Genomic DNA, 18,720 nt, shown 5'->3' on the forward strand with positions numbered 1-18,720 from the left:
ACAAGTTAATCCAATTAAAGCCCAAGTAATTAACTAACAACTTTAGTTAATTAAAATGATTAATAAAATTAATTATGAATGTAAATAATATTATTCGTAAAAGTTTCGTGTGTCACAAAGACATTTCGGGCAATTTAAAGTCAAGTACGGGCAATCATATCAACATGTAAATGTAATAACATACATTCATTTAATCACACGTATTAATAATAATAATTATTAATAAATAAAAGTTGGAATTTCCAGGGTCGTTACATTACCCACCTGTTAAAGAAAATTTCGTCCCGAAATTTTAAGGAGGGGACAACAATGGTACCGTATTCGAATAAGAAGGAGCGTATCATAGTTCTATGAGACCCGTGGGCTCAGAAGTAAGTTATCTACCTTAAAAGGTACTTTGGCGTATGAAGGTGAGAATAGGTATATGCCGTTAATTAAGCCTCTTGTCCTAAGAGGTCAACAAATTGATTTCATTTCTGATTTACAGGAGTATGCCATCTGAATGTATATCCACAAAAGGAAAGATGGTGTTTTTAGCCTTACAGGCACCTTCAGTAAGCTGGACGCATGAAATGCATCATGAATGTTTCTAAGCTCATCTAAAACATTGAGCGTGTATGTCGTAATATAAGCTGACAGGTAGAATGGGAAACATAGTGATTACAACCATGCGATTTGATGTCTGGATAGCGTTAGCTACGGATTTTACCAACTCTTTGGTTCCGAAAGGAGGCCATAGGCATAGGAACTCGATATTTAAAAACGTTTCATTTGAGTAAGTGAATCAAAATTTTAGCTGAAAGTGACCAACCGAACTTAAAAGCCATGATTATTTATAGTGTCTTCAGGACTGTCTGAACGAACAATGAGGAATATCACCTAGTTTACCATACTGCAGGTGAACCTATCCTTGGATGAAATGAAAACACAGTTCCGTAATGTAACTTCATCCTTTCAGTTACATGTTGAAGTTAGGGTTAATTTTAACTAGAGCAACATATAGTTGCAACCAATGAAGGAAGAAATATATAGAGTATCCACCTGAGTGTCGTAGATGTTTTAAGCAGTCTCTTCCCAAAAGGAATAACGAGATTCATAGGTTCTCAAAGTATCTTATATTACATTTCCAAATGAAAGTCGCACGAAAGGCGTGAGAGTGAACTCTTCGAGTGGTTCGTTCTGAATTTATCTGTGTACTTAAGGGGACGAGCGGATGAGAAGATACGTGAACTCTTGGTCCTAAAGAATGATTTATTCCGAGTGAAAAGAATCTCCAAAATGATTCTTGTGTCTCAACATACTGATTTATAGAGATGATGTTTACGAGGGCGTTGCGTTTAGCCGTGAAATTTTGAGGGTAGAAACTCACCTAGTTCCTGTCCTACAATGGGGTGACCACTGAGTGTACCCTGGAAACTGATTTATCGGCCCGCGTTTTGTCATGTCTAGCTTTAAAAGAACATTTTATTGGTGCAGAGATTTTTCTAACAAATTTTATAAAACCGCCATCCAAAGTGGCTCAAGATTTTTTTTTTTTTTAACAAAGATCTTAATAGGAAGTTTCATCTCTAACAGGGGGCGAGAAAAAGTGTGATCCATACATGGTGTAGTCTAATACGAAAACCTTTAATAAAATCAACCAAGGGAGTGTTGAAAATCAAACCTTTGAATGCTTGTTGTGACAACGTAAACGGAACGAAGTTCCTAGTAAATTTAAAAGTAGGTACAACGTGTACCATTTTGCTCAAAACTATTTGACTTAAGTTGAATAACTCGGTAAAGGAGCAGTTTTTAAATAATTTGAAGATATAACTTAGTATCAAAATAAGTAAGTATAAATTTATACATATATGATTTTATAAATCGTTTAAGTGACTGAAAAGTTCCTAGTACTTTCATTGTCTGTAAATCTTGTGAGGACTGCACAAATAAACAACGTGTAAATTTTTTTTGATAAACATAGTTTTTCGTATTTCAAAGGTTACGAGTTGAAAAGATTGGGTGAAGAAGCTTGGAATCCTTGGGTGACCAGTTACTAGGTAGTGAAAACTAATGACATAAATGCAGTTTTGGTAATTATCAGGACACAAGTCTTTGGGCCAAAAATATTTACGTGCGAAGCCGTTGCTAAAAGTGGGGTACGAAGGATAAAGCACGAGGATGAGAAGTTAATGGCTTCTTGAATTTGCAAAATGCCAAACAGGTTATGACCAGTATTAAAGCCGGAATAATGATGGTATTAATACCACTAAATGAGGATCCCTTGGAATGAGTCAGGACTTAGAACCATGTAAGAAAGAGCATTGTTCCAACAGACGTGGTGAAATAAATCCATGGGGTAACGCAATAGTTTTGAATGGTTTGAGTGTTAGCGGATGCCCGAAGGCCTTGCATGATGTGGTGGTCAGTGCCTTTATCACATACACACGAACCTCTCAATTTTGACGGTTATAAAGCCTTTATGATGACTTGGATACGAAATAACACGAAAAGTTTTATATAATAAGCAACGAAAGTTTTATAGAAATTGTTTATGGTGACAATGTAAGAGAAGAAACGAAGTTCTTAGTAAATTAGGGTTATGTACAACACGTACCGTTCAAAGTATAATATCTTTTAAATGAAAGATTTGATTTGTAAAAGTGAAAGTAAAGTTTCATATGTATTTGTCAAAAGTAATCATTTACTTTATTTTATATAACGGGTACGATTTTAAAAATTTGTATGAATGGCAAACAGAATAAATTTATTTTTATAAAGCCTTGAGGGGATAGCACAGTAAAATAAGGTGTGTAAAATTTTGTTAAACAAAGTCTTCATATCTCGGAGGCTACAAGTTCGAAAAGGTTGATGAGAATCAAGTAAAAGACTTTTAAAAATTTCGAGTGATATTTGAGGTAATAAAAACCATTGAATTTATGTGTGATTGACGACTATTTGTAGGGCATAAGTCTTTTGACCAAAAATGCTTAAGTGTGAAGTTGTTGCTTATAAGTGAGTTACGAATGGGAGGGTATGAGGATGAGGGTTAACCACTCATTGATTTTAGGAAAATTTCGAACTGGTATGACTAATATCGAGGTAAGAAGGATGATGTTGTGGTTATCATCGAATAAGAATTTTCTCGTAATAAGTTAGAATTTAGAGTTGCGTAAGAATGAGTATCAAATGTGATTCTTGGGTAGTCCTCAATATAGAATTTGAATTGCTGAAGTGACGGGATACAATTTTCTTTAAGTATCGTTGTGTAAGTTTGTCCATTGTATCGGTTTCTTTCATGGCTAGAAAGTGAGCAGTTTTGGTGAGAGGGTCAATAATAATCCAGATGATGTCCTAACCGCCTTACCGTCTCTGGTAGTTTAGTGATGAATTTCTTCCCATTTCCATTGTGGGATTTTGGGTTATTGTCATGTAACTAATAAGGTTCAGTTTTCGGGCTACATCTCTTCCCATAATAGTTTCACCATTCTTGCGAGGTATACGAATAAATTTTCCTCGTTATAAATAAATTCCGCTTTCATCCTTGAAAGTCAGTTCGTTCCAACTATTTCATCAAGTTTCCTAACTTGATGGGTATTAAGTTAATCTTAAACTTAATCCAACTATTGCATCCAATTTCCCAATTGACGGGTGTTAGGTAAATCTTAAGGTTTTTCCAACCAATCTTATTATACTGCCGTGAAAAGTTTATCAATCTTCTCAAATAACATATGCCTGTGTGTAGGTAACTAATCCTTTTCAACTACTACATTAAAACTTCCAAGTTTGGTTAATATGAGATCATCCCCAAATGACCCACCTGTTGATCCTAAAGTACTACGTTAAATTATTCCTCTATCTTCCTCAGCTTACCATTTGCTTGTCCTATAGAATACTTAACCTTCATGGTTGTTAATGGCTTATTAGTCATAACACTAAGGTGCTTAAATATAAGGTTTCTATCGTTCAAGTATTAAACAACCTTGAGACAATAAAACGTTGTGATGAAACGTACTGATGTGAAGCGAGGTGTATATAAAATAGTTATTAATTTTACTAGGAAATACTATTAAATACGATACAATTTTACACAAGATATTTATTTATTTATAGAATGGATATACTTAAACCTTGCTACAACACTTATAGGCAGTGTACCTAATCGTACAGTAGTGTAGTTTTTAGTAAGTCCGGTTCGTTCCACAGGGAAATCTTTAAACAAAGCTCAACGCTATATTAGTTTACTTTTATAAAAATACAATTATATATATAAGTAATATTATTATTATAAAGGGGGGTTTTACCGTTTAATGACCGGTTTGTCGATTTTAAAACTTTAGTCGCAGTTAAAACCTAATGTAAAATATAAAATAAATACAAGACTTTAAATTAAAGCGTAAAGTAAATAACGATAATGAAATTGCGAATAATAAAAATGCGATAAAATAAAATTGCGATAATTAAAAAGTACGATAATTAAAAGTGCGATTAAATAAAATAACAATAAATAAAAGTGCGATAATTAGAAGTGCAATTAAATATAAAATAAAGGAAATTAAATATGAAATAAAAGAATTATGCTTATTTAAACTTCCGTAATCATGATGTTTGACGTGTTGATTTTAGTTTTGTGCCCATGGGTTAATTGTCCTTTGTCCTGGATTATTTAATATGTCCGTCTGGTTTTTTTTTGTCCATAACAGTCCATCAGTCATAAATATAAAGTGCGAGTGTCCTCGTCAAATTATTCTTATACCCGAAGTTAAATATTCCAACTAATTGGGGATTCGAATTGTAACAAGGTTTTAATACTTTGTTTAATGAATACACCAGGTTATCGACTGCGTGTAAACCAAGGTTTTACTACTTTGTTAACAATTACACCAATTACCCTTGAATGTAATTTCACCCCTGTTTTAATTATTCTAGTGGCTATTAATTCATTCCCGTGTCCGGTTAAATGAACGATTATTCGTACATATAAATACCCCGCCCATCGTGTCCGATCGAGTGTATATGGTAATTTATAGGGACGCCCAATTGTAAATCTTTATATTAACATTAACAAACTTTCATTTAGTTAAACAAATATAAAGCCCATTAATAGCCCATAGTCTAATTTCCACAAGTGTCGTTCTTTTGTCCAAACCCCAATTATGGTACAAAGCCCAATTACCCAATTTTAGTAATTAGCCCAACATCATGATTACTTCGTTTTAAATAAGCATAATAATAACTTAGCTACGAGACATTAATATAAAAAGGTTGAACATAACTTACAATGATTAAAAATAGCGTAGCGTTACACGGACAGAATTTCGACTTACACCCTTACAACATTCGCTAACATACCCTTATTATTAGAATTTAAAATTAAAATTAAAATATAAATTATATATATATATATATATATCGTATATATTGAGAGAGATTAAAATTATGTATTTAAAACTCGGCAGAAAACTGGCTTTATATAGGACCTGACCAACATTTTCACTCCATGCGACTCGCATGGATTTGTGCCTCTGGCCATGCGAGTCGCATGGCCACCCTGGATCCAGCCAAATTGATTTGTTTTCTTCTTGCCGACGTAATATAATAATAATAATATATATAATATATAATTATATATAATTATATATATATTATATTATATTCTTGTGCATAGTAGACTAGATATTTTTGGTCCGTTGCGTCGGGCGTTTCTTCTTGGCTCAGGTCCCGGTTCCGGATTTTCGGACGTCTTCGCGTATTATTTTATATCGTGTACTTTGCGTCTTGTAACTTGTACTCTTGTCATTTTGAGACGTTCCTCATCAATAATTGGAACCTTTTTGATTGTCTTTTGTTCTTTTGAGCTTTTTGGTCGTTTGCGTCTTCAAATCGTCGAATCTGTCTTCTGTCTTCACCTTTTATTATTTAAACGAATATCACTTGTAAATAGAACAATTGCAACTAAAAGCTTGTCTTTCTTGAGGAATAATGCTATGAAATATATGTTCGTTTTTAGCATTATCAAATATTCCCACACTTGAGCGTTGCTTGTCCTCAAGCAATATTGTCTTGAAATACTAGAATCACTTCTTTATTCTTCACACTTTGTACATCAGTGATTTCTATACGGCGGTATAAACAATGGTAGTAACGATATGGTTTACAGTCCCACATGACTATAAAAATTTAGATCCATTAAGGAAATTGGATCTTTATGAAAACATTTGATCTTTTGAAAATTAAATCTAGTTTTTACCCTAGATAAGTTTTCCGGAATAACCCTTTACCGGTGTTTGCAAAATATTTTTGTGGGTTTGGTGGGTTTCAGATTTGAAAATTTTAGCTCAAAACTTGCGGTTTTGTGTCACCCACTTGCTAACCTTGTATTTGGAAAGCAACACGTTCAGTTTACTTGTTCCGTATATTACCTTTCGGCAAACTACCGTCCTGTTGTAAAGGAAAGCGTTGAACAAGCAACTGTTAAGGCAATGTCCCGTGACATGCTTTTGATTATGGTCTATAACGTGTCGGACGCAATTACTATCCTTGGTAGGAGCAATAGTAAAGCTCACCCTTATAATTTTTCGGTCTGGCACAAGGTCCTGTCTTTGACCATGCTATGCAACCACCGTTCTTACGGTTGACACCCGATTTAGTTCAGGTGACCTAGTGAATTCCAGGTGAATTCCTAGGATTTTACGTTCAATGGTAATGAACGCATTGAAAATAGGGTTTTCAGAAAACAAATCGGTTTATAATTTTGATCAAAATATTTTCTCGTTTAAGCTCGAGCTTAGATATCATTGAATTCCATGAGTTTGAATTCTCAATCTTTAAGGTCAATCTCTAGGATTGAGTAATATCAGTCTTAAAAGCTGATTTTTGATCTTTAAGGAGATTATCCTTTCTGGGGATTTGATTCATTAGTCTTATCAAGCTAATTTGCACGGTGCCCCCCCATTGTACGAGATAAATCCTTCTCATGGTTAGGATAAATCTGACCACTTGGCGACCCTGTTTGATGCTGAGGTCCGTGGATTTCCTGCTGATTTTAGAGATGACTTTTCTAGATTTTTCGTCAACCTACAGCTGGTCTAGACGACAACTTCATGACCTAAATCAAGAAGCGCGTGTCTTTTTCGGAAGACTTTACTTCCTTTTAATGATGGAATTGATTCATCATGTAGATCCATCTCTTCTTTTCTTTCATTGGGTAAAACAGTTTAGTTTAGTCCAAAGCAAAAGTATTTTCAGTTATTTGTTACAGATATATGTGACATATGTTTAAAATAACTTGGTAAATTTTCCCACACTTGACTTTTATTTTCCTTTTTATCGTCCTCTATTCCATTTTAAATGAATTTTAACATTTTAGTTTGTTTCTCAATTTATGTCCTTTCCGAGGTAACAATAATTTCGGTGTTAAAACCTAGTTTTATCGTTCATAAATATGTATAAACATGATTTTGAATTCATTTAATTGAAAATTTTGAAAAATTTACTAGAATTGGGTAGTTAGTATATAAGACTAGGGCTGTTCTTTTTTTATCAGAGAGCACTAGATTCTAATACAACTACTGCTTTACTAGTATTTTTAATGGTAACCAAGTGTTTAATATAAAAATTTTAAAATCCGAAAGAATTTAACCCCTTCCCACACTTAAGATCTTGCAATGCCCTCATTTGCAAGAAATCAGTAACAATTTAAATTATTGAGGGTGATTTGTGTGAAAATGATTAAATTTTTACCAAAGTTTCCAAATATATTGTCGTTTGTTTGCTGAATGATAAATGGTGCACATCATTTGTTCATTCCGTCTTGTTGTTATTTCTCATATATTTTGCATCTTGTCGTCAAAATTAGTTGCTTTTGCTGAACTTAATGCCAGTCTTTGAAAATGCGTTGTTTTACCCTGTTGTGTACATAACACAAAATACATACAATACAAATATAATCATACATGCAATTTGAAATGGAACTTTGGCATCCCACTTTCAAACTATAAGAAAAATATTAGTACACAATAATAATAGAAATATCAAACATTACATAAACGTAATTAAAATGTTAAGTGTTTAAAATAATAAAAATATAAATTACCAACTTATCTCTACTGATCAGGAGGTGGGTTAGGAGGAAAATTAGGATATGGATCCCAATTCATGTTCGCGTCCGGGTTCCATGGCTGATTATAGGTGAACTGGTATGCTTCGTCATAATCATATGAATCATAGGGTGGTCTCATTTCTGGCTGATGTGCGGGATAGTATGCGGGTCGGGTCGGATAATACATCTCGCCAGGCTGCAACTGGCTTATAATTTGGCGCTGATGATAATCCCATCGGCCATGCTCTCGTTGCCGGGAATGCTCGTAGTCATTCCGACGTTGCCATGCCTCGTACTGCATATGCCTATCATAGTTCGTCATGTATTCATCCTCCATACGAACGCCTAAATCAAGAGCAGTCTCCCGAACAACTCCTATAATGTTGTTCGCCTCTTCCATTTCATCATCCGAACCTCTTTCTACCTGTCGCTGAGGTCCCTCGTATCGATATACCCGACCACGTCTCATCAATAATACCCTTGCACCGTGATAAAGGTTTGAACTTATAGTTTCACCTCCGTCCTCTATTTCGTTCATTGGACCCCCTTGGTGCTTATCCACACCTAAATACTCTCCAATGAGAGTAATGAAAATACCACCACCTATAATACTCCCCGATTTCATCCCCGAAACTACATTAGCGAGATAATAACCAACACAATAGGGAATGTTAACGAAACTCCTCGGGTCTCTAATACACTTGAGGTAGAACAAATCGTTTACGGTCAATTTCTCCTTATTTCTTCCCCTTTGTGTAATTGTGTTTGCTAAGAATCTATGAATCACCCGGAGTTCAGCTCTGTCTATATCTAAGTATGTATGATTTCCACTGGCGTGAAATTCATTAAAGTGGGACATACGCCTCCAGACAGCGTTAATATCAAATTCCCTATCTACCCTTTCTCCTTGGGCAATCAGGCTATTACAGTCGGGGCTCAAAAGTTCAGCAGGGGTGTAAATCTGTAAGGCCCTAGCTAAATCTATCATGGACATTCTGTACATGCGTCCACCTAACAGAAATCTAATAAAGCTTCTATCATCTATCCTCCTAACATCACTGTTTAACTTAATAGTACTAAGTAATTCTATACACCATTCCCTATATATGGTTCTACGAATGGAAAATAGGTGCATCCAATCGTTAAACTGAGAATTACCATACCTTTGCACCAATAATTCCCGAATCGGTTCGGCAAGGTTAACTGTTTCCAAAGGTACCCAGTCAATTGCCCTTGGCATTTCAACAACCTTAAAGTAGAGAATGTGCATGTTCTTTTGATAATCTGGATACTCTATCCAACATCGATCAAATCTCAGATTTGGGTGTAACTGATCTTCATTAATGTCTAAGCTCAGAATCCTTTGATGTGGAGCGAATTGACGAAACTGATTCATGAATAATTGATCTTGATCGTGATATGGAATATGTTGCTCCTCCTGTTCTTCTTCTTCTTGTTGCATATGTTGTTCTTGTTCATGAAACATTTCCGGTTCGGGCTCTGGTTGCCTAGATGATGATGCTCCTGAACCTCCAGTATCGGCTCTCTTTCTCCTGAAGGGGTTGAGACTACTGAATCTAGGCATGATTGTTGTGAAGTTTTGCAAGAAATTTGGTGAAAAATGATGAATTTTTGAGAGTGTTTTGGAGAGTTTTCGTGTTTGTGTATGTGTGTTATTGTGAGAAACAGAGCAGATTTGCTGGATAAATGATCCTGACCAGTTTTCTTTAGCCATGCGAGTCGCATGATTTTGTGCCTATCCCCATGCGACTCGCATGGGGTGTAATTTCTGGTATTTTTTTTTTTTTTTTTTTTGAAAACCTTATACTTTTAAAACATAAAATTTAATAAAATTTTAAAAATTTTGTTTCTTTTTAAGACGAGGTCGTTTCGGGACGATGCCCTAGTCCGCTCCTCGACAAAATTTTAAAATTTGTCTTTTTGTAGCGATTGTTTTAAAAGCTAAAATTTTTGGGTTTTTTCAATGTTTTTGGCATACTCTAATTCAGTAAGATTAAAAATAATGATAATAAAAGTTCTCGTCCCTCCCTCGGGTAAAGCAATTTCGGTTCAAAGACCTAGTCTTCAACTTACGACGAATTTTAAAAATCATATTCTTAACTTAATGAGATAAAGTAAATTTTTGTTTTTAAATTCACACAACTTAAATATAAAATTCAAAATTATTATTAAAAATTCACACCAAACTTAAAATTTGAAATGCATAAAATTAAAAATTAATATTTTAAAAATTAAAAATTCACACCAAACTTATATTAATTTTTCAAATATTTACAATTTTAAAAATATTGTTTTTATAAAGTTTACAATATTAATTTAAGATTTATATTAATTTTAAAAACATGGTAAAAATAAAATTAAAAATCTTTTTGTCTTTTTATCCCACTTTAATCAATCAAATATTATCAAAAATATGCGCCCCTCTTTTCGGTAAAGTAATTTCGGTTCCAAGACCTAATTTAACTCATGACGAATTTTTGAAATATTTTGGGTTGATTGATTAAAGATATTTATACCTTAAGAATAAACGTTAAATTTCGCAGTGATGTAATAAATTTTTGAATGATATCAATAATTTCGGTCGCCAAACCTAATTTTATTTAATACCAATTTAATACTTTTTAGCGAACAAATTAGCGTTTATTATCAAAAGGTTAAAAATAAAAACTAAAAACTGTACAGACATACCTGTGAAATAGATTTCTTAGTTATATGATCTATTATATTCATAAGATAGTCGGTTTAATTGGTTTTCCATGGCTCCAAAGGCGTAACCTCGAGCATTCAGTGTCTTTTCTTCTAAACATATGAACGGTCCGTCTCTGCATAAAGTAACAAATTCGGTATTTGAATAGGTTTGATTATTTGAACATTTACCTCCATGTGACCATTTTCCGCATTTGTGACATCGTTCTAGGTGTCGTGCTCTTCTTTTCGCTGCGGATTTTGATTTTCCTTTACCAAATTGTAACTTATTATCTTCGCATCTGGATCCTTTTCTAACTCCGTCCATTCTTTCTCTGATTACTGATACTAATTCACTCGGTAGTATGTCATTATTTCTTTTAGTGATCAAAGCGTGTAGCATTAGACCATGGTTTAGTTCACAGGCAGTCTTCATTTTGTAAAAACCTAAAAAAAATAAAAATTCAGAATGGGGGGAGAAGACTAGTTCTTTAGGGTCTGCTAGGGAAAGACCATACGTGTTCCATTTTCGAGGACTACACGAAAACAGACAATCTAACTCTAACAGAAATACATATTATCCTTTAAAGACTTGATTCTCCCCACACTTAGTTAGCTGTGGTGTCGAAATTGTGATTAACTTCATTGTCGACTTCCACCGGACCATGTATGTAATGTTTAACTCTGTGACCATTAACTTTAAATTCAATCCCATTTGAATTTATTAATTCTATCGTTCCGTATGGGAAAACTCTTTTGACTATGAATGGTCCAGACCATCTTGATTTCAATTTTCCAGGAAATAGCTTGAATCGTGAATTGAAAAGAAGAACTCTGTCTCCTTCTTTAAATTCTTTTGAACTTCTGATTCTTTTATCATGCCATTTCTTCGTTCTTTCTTTATAGATTAACGAATTTTCGTATGCTTCATGTCTTAATTCTTCTAATTCGTTTAGTTGACTTAATCGTAGACGTCCGGCTTCATGTAAATCAAGATTACATGTCTTCAAAGCCCAAAATGCTTTGTGTTCAATTTCTACTGGAAGATGACATGCTTTTCCATAAACAAGTCTAAAAGGTGTGGTTCCAATTGGAGTTTTGTAGGCTGTTCTAAAAGCCCAGAGTGCATCCTCCAATTTAATGGACCATTCCTTCGAATTTGATCCTACGGTTTTCTCTAGAATACGTTTTAAAGCTCGGTTGGTATTTTCAACTTGTCCACTTGTTTGTGGATGATATGCGGTGGAGATTTTATGAGTTACTCCATATCTTTTAAGAACTTTCTCAAGTTGATTATTACAGAAATGAGTACCCCGATCACTTATTAAAGCTTTCGGTGTTCCAAACCTTGCAAAAAGACGTTTTAAAAAGTTGACTACAACTCGTGCATCGTTAGTTGGGAGAGCTTGTGCTTCAGCCCATTTAGATACATAATCAATGGCTACGAGTATATATAGATTATTATGAGATTTTGGAAATGGACCCATAAAGTCAATACCCCAAATGTCAAATACTTCACATACTTGGATGACATTTTGTGGCATTTCATCACGTTGACTTATTTTTCCGGCCCTTTGACATGCATCACAGGATTTGCAAAGAAGGTGTGCGTCTTTGTAAATTGTAGGCCAATAGAATCCAGCTTCATAAACTTTTCTTGCTGTTAGTTGAGGCCCATAATGCCCTCCTGTTGGTCCTGTGTGACAATGGTTTAAAATTTTACTAGCTTCATCTCCAAATACACATCGGCGTATTATTCCATCGGGACAACTTTTAAACAGATGTGGATCTTCCCAGAAATAGTGTTTTATATCACTGAAGAATTTCTTTCGTCTTTGGTACGATAATCCTTTTTCAAGGAATCCACAAACTAAGTAGTTTGCATAGTCTGCAAACCATGGGATTTCTTTATAATCTATCTTCAATAGATATTCATCAGGAAAGTTGTCTTGTATGGCTGATTCATTTAGAACTTCTAACTCAGGATTTTCAAGACGAGAAAGATGATCAGCAGCGAGATTTTCTGCTCCTCTTTTATCTCGGATTTCAATATCAAACTCTTGTAAGAGTAAGATCCAACGGATTAATCTTGGTTTAGCATCTTGTTTTGAAAATAGGTATCTAAGAGCAGAATGGTCGGTATAGACCACCGTTTTTGCTAGAACGAGATATGATCGAAATTTGTCAAAAGCAAAGACAATAGCAAGGAGTTCTTTTTCAGTAGTTGTATAGTTCGTTTGTGCTCCTTGTAATGTCTTACTAGCATAATATATAGGTTGAAATCGTTTTTCAATCCTTTGTCCTAAAACGGCTCCCATTGCAAAATCACTTGCATCGCACATTAGTTCAAATGGTAGATTCCAATTTGGTGTTATCATGATCGGTGCATTAGTGAGTTTTTCTTTAAGAATATTAAAAGATTTGATACATTCATCTGAAAAGATGAATGGTGCATCCTTTTCTAGGAGTTTATTCATAGGAGTGGCAATTTTAGAAAAATCTTTTATAAAACGTCGGTAAAAACCGGCATGCCCTAGAAAACTCCTAACTCCTCTAACATTGGTGGGATGTGGAAGTTTAGCAATTACATCTACTTTAGCTCTATCCACTTCAATTCCTTCTTTTGAAATTTTATGTCCAAGAACGATGCCTTCTTTAACCATGAAATGGCATTTCTCCCAATTAAGTACTAGATTTGATTTTTCGCATCTAATTAGCATTCGTTCCAGATTAACTAGACATGATTTAAATGTATCACCGAAGACTAAAAAGTCATCCATGAATACTTCCATGCATTCTTCTATCATGTCGTGAAAAATCGCCATCATACACCTTTGAAAGGTTGCAGGGGTGTTGCAAAGTCCAAATGGCATGCGTTTGTAAGCAAACGTACCATAAGGGCACGTGAATGTGGTTTTCTCTTGATCTTCGGGTGCTATTGGAATTTGAAAATATCCGGAAAATCCATCTAGAAAACAATAGTAACTATTTCCGGCTAATCTTTCCAACATTTGATCTATGAAAGGTAAGGGAAAGTGATCTTTTCTGGTGGCGTCATTTAATTTTCTATAATCAATACACACACGCCATCCTGTTACAGTCCTAGTAGGAATAAGCTCATTTTTCTCATTTGTAATGACAGTCATGCCACCCTTCTTAGGTACGCATTGAACTGGGCTTACCCATGGACTATCAGAGATTGGATATATTAAACCTGCATCTAGCAGTTTAATAATCTCTTTCTTAACTACATCTTGCATATTAGGATTTAGTCTTCGTTGGCGTTGCACATACGTTTTATGACCTTCTTCCATAAGGATTTTATGTGTGCAATACGAAGGACTTATTCCTTTAATATCATGAATCTTCCATGCAATGGCTGGTTTATGAGCCTTCAACACAGAAATGAGTTGTGATTTCTCATTTTCAGTAAGAGAAGACGATATTATTACAGGTAATTCAGATTCACCATGTAAATAAGCATATTCCAAATGGTTTGGAAGTGGCTTTAACTCTAATTTCGGAGGTTCTTCTATCGATGATTTATATCGATATCTATCTTCTTCTTTTAGCATTTGAATTTCTTCTGTTGTTGGTTCATATCCATTAGCTATAAGTGTAGCTAACATTTCAGCTTCATCAATTGGTTCATTACCTTCTCCTAAAGAACATTCTCCTGTTCCTTGTAATTCTGGAAATTCTTCTAATAATTCTGCATGTGCATCTATAGTTTGAATATAATAACATGTATCATCTGCAGATTGTGGTTGTTGCATTGCTCTATCAACTGAAAAGGTAACACTCTCATCCTCTATACTTAGGGTCAGTTTCTTACCGAACACGTCTATCATTGCTTTAGCCGTGTTTAAGAATGGTCTTCCTAATATGAGAGGAACTTGAGAATCTTCTTCCATGTCTAAAACAACAAAATCTACTGGAAATACTAAAGTACCAACTTTAACTAGCATGTTCTCCATTATCCCTCTAGGATATTTTATTGATCTATCGGCTAGTTGTATGCTTATTCTGGTTGGTTTCAATTCTCCAAGGTCTAGTTTAGCGTATAGTGAATACGGCATTAGATTTATACTAGCACCTAAGTCTGCCAATGCTTCTATTGAACTAAGACTACCCAGAAAACATGGAATTGTGAAACTTCCTGGATCAGATAGTTTTTCTGGTATCTTATTCAACAGCACTGCTGAACAATTTGCATTCATAGTAACAGCCGAGAGTTCTTCCATTTTCTTTCTATTCGTGATTAGATCTTTCAAGAATTTAGCATACCTTGGCATTCCTGAAATCACATCAATGAAAGGAAGATTTACATTTATCTGTTTAAACATATCCAAGAATTTGGATTGCTCGGCTTCAAGTTTTTCTTTCTTCATTTTACTCGGGTAAGGAAGTGGTGGTTGGTATGGTTTAACATAAGGTTTATCCTTAACTGTGTTATTTTCATTAACCTTCTCAACTACCAGTTCTTTTTCCTTATCTTGATCAGGTTGTGGTTCTTGTGGAGTAGGAATAGTTTTATCAGAAGTTACAGGTATTTCAGGTGGTTTAAGTGTTGTACCACTTCTTGTGGTAATGGCTTTAGCTGTTTCATTCCGGGGGTTAGCATTTGTATCACTAGGTAGACTTCTCGGTTTTCTTTCACCTATTAACCTTGCTAGGTTACTTACTTCTTGTTCCAGATTTTGAATAGAAGCTTGTTGATTTCTAAATGCTTGAGCATTTTGTTCATTTGTTTGTTTTTGAGATGTGAAAAACTGCGTTTGAGTTTCAACTAGCTTCGTCATCATATCTTCTAAATTCGGCTTTTTATCATCGGTTTGTTGTGGTGGTTTGTTTTGAAAATTCGGTCTTTGCTGATTATAAGTATTATTGGATACTTGTTGATTGCTAGGACCTTGTTGGTTGTTGTATGGAATATTTCGGTTATAATTCTGGTTTTGATTGTAAATCGGTCTTGGCGGTTGATAATTATTCTGATAATTATTTCCAGGCCTTTGGTTTATGTATGAAATATTCTCTCTTTGTTCCATTGTTAATTCAATACTGAGACAATCTTTTGTCAAATGTGGTCCTCCACACTGCTCACAACTAATTCGTATAGCATGAATATCTTTAGTCATCTTTTCCATTCGTCTCTCGAAAGCATCTATCTTTGCCGAAATGGAATCTAAGTCATGGCTAGAATCGGCTCTAGCTGCTTTAGATGATCTAATGATATCTTTTTCTTGGTGCCACTCATGTGAGTGGGAAGCAGTGTTATCAATAATTTTGTAAGCATCAGTTTCGGTTTTCTTCATAATAGAACCACCAGCTGCTATATCTATGTCTTTTCTTGTAGTGATGTCGCATCCTCGGTAGAATATTTGTACTATTTGACAGGTGTCTAAACCATGTTGCGGACATCCTCTTAATAACTTTCCATATCTTGTCCACGCCTCATATAGAGTTTCATTTGGTTTCTGTGTGAACGTAACAATTTCTGCTTGAAGTCTTACGGCTTTAGATGCAGGAAAGAATTGTTTAAGAAATTTGTCAACTAAAACATCCCATGTATCGATCGCCCCTTCAGGTAACGATTCCAACCAATCTTTGGCTTCTCCCTTTAAAGTCCAGGGAAATAACATGAGATATATCTGTTCATCCTCCACTTCTCGTATTTTAAATTGTGTGCAGATCCTATTAAAGGTACGTAGATGTTCATTCGGATCTTCCTTCGGCGCACCACTAAATTGGCATTGATTAGTCACCATGTGTAGAATTTGTCCTTTGATTTCATAATCTGGCGCATTAATATCTGGATGAGTAATTGCGTGACCTTGGCCAGTGCGTTTAGCTCTCATTCGGTCTTCCATACTTAAAGGTTCCAGATTCTCCATAATTGAATTTGTTGACTCGGTATCACTAGATGGTTCTGATTTAATAGTTCGTTCCTCAACAATCTCTGTTTGAATGATTGGTGGTTCCGGAGGAAAGTTTAATGGTTCAGGATCTATGAACCGTTCCTGAATATTTTCTGGATTATCAATTGTGAGGTCGGGTTCAAAAAAATGGATTATCGGAAATTTGAACTGAAGTACTTGGTCGACTGGATGACGATTCTAAAGAAAAATCAACGGCGGTTATATTTGTTAAACGATGTCTTGATCGAGTTACAGGTGGTGAACGTACAAAAGGTGATGAACGTCTTGCTCGGTGCATTCACTGAATATCCTATTAGTTTTTTTAAAAAGGAAAGAAAAATTATAATAAGTTATCCAATCAATAGACTTTTCTGATTTTGCCCACGTTTCGAATAGCCAAAAGATGCAGCAGAGGGGCAGGATTCGTTTGGTCTCAATATAATTGAGGACTGTTTGGCTCCAATAACCCGGTCCACGTACAAATCCAACTATTACTACGAACCAGAAAATTTTGATGTCTATTAATTTAACTACTTAAAATAAATTTTCGTTATTTTAAGAAATTTAGATAAGAAGTAGAAAAAATTCTAAGTCCTAAAAACTAGAATGGCGAGAAATAAGAGAGAAAAAGAGTTCGTCGAAAAAGGTCGAAAAAGAAAAAATGGTTGAAAAATAAAAGGTGACGGAAAAATAAAAGAAACTTATAAAAACTTAAAAATACTTGACTAACCTAACTTTATTACTACAACTAACTTAAAATTATAATCGCAAATTGAAATTACTAATTGGAATGATAATTGGTACATAGTAAAAGGTGTCTAAAAATATTAAAGCTTACAGGGAAAAACTAAATCCAAATGGAAATAACTTAAAAAGAAACTAAAACTTAAAAAGGCATCGCAAAATTCTAAAGCACCTAAATCTAAGTCTAAAGAAAAAGCACTTAAGGAATTTTACGGCAAAGCCTAAAAATCTAGGAGTAAAAATGACTATAGCAAAAACTAAGTTTAAAATTAAATATGAGCTAAAAATACAAATATTACGCTACAACGATTAAAAAGGGACAAAATATTAAAAGAAATAAAAAGTGATAAAAAAAAATACAATTTTTATTAAAATATTATTTTTATATTAATTATATTAAAGTATTAAGTTTTAAATATAATAAAACTAATTAAAAGTAGTTAAAATTAATTAAACAAAAAACTTAATTAATAATAATAAAATTAAATTAGGGTTTAATTAATAATAATAAAATAATACCCGTAATAAATGCGTTTTTAGGGTTTGTTTGTGGCCCTGTCAGACCCCTCATGCGAGTCGCATGGTTTATGGGGGTGGGTCATGCGAGTCGCATGGACACCCTGAACTGGTTCAATTGGACTGGTTCAAATGACAGGTCACGTAATATTTAATATTTTATTTTCTTTTTTTTTTTTCTGTTTTAAATTTAAATAAAATATATATATATAATTAAAATAAAAACTTAAAAATAAACTTAAAATACTTTATAATTTTGTAAAAATAAAAGAAAAACTTAAAAATATACTTAAAATATTTTTTTTTTCGATTTTAAAAGCTTTTTTTTTTTATATATTTTTTAATTTTTAAAAATATAAATTTTACCAAAACTAATTATAACTTAAAAATTAAAAATTATAACGTTTCGCTTTGGCGAAATTCCCCGGCAGCGGCGCCAAAAATACTTGATGTGAAGCGAGGTGTATATAAAATAGTTATTAATTTTACTAGGAAATACTATTAAATACGATACAATTTTACACAAGATATTTATTTATTTATAGAATGGATATACTTAAACCTTGCTACAACACTTATAGGCAGTGTACCTAATCGTACAGTAGTGTAGTTTTTAGTAAGTCCGGTTCGTTCCACAGGGAAATCTTTAAACAAAGCTCAACGCTATATTAGTTTACTTTTATAAAAATACAATTATATATATAAGTAATATTATTATTATAAAGGGGGGTTTTACCGTTTAATGACCGGTTTGTC

This window comes from Rutidosis leptorrhynchoides, chromosome 11 (genome assembly GCF_046630445.1).
Source record: "Rutidosis leptorrhynchoides isolate AG116_Rl617_1_P2 chromosome 11, CSIRO_AGI_Rlap_v1, whole genome shotgun sequence".
Taxonomy (NCBI): Eukaryota; Viridiplantae; Streptophyta; class Magnoliopsida; order Asterales; family Asteraceae; genus Rutidosis; species Rutidosis leptorrhynchoides.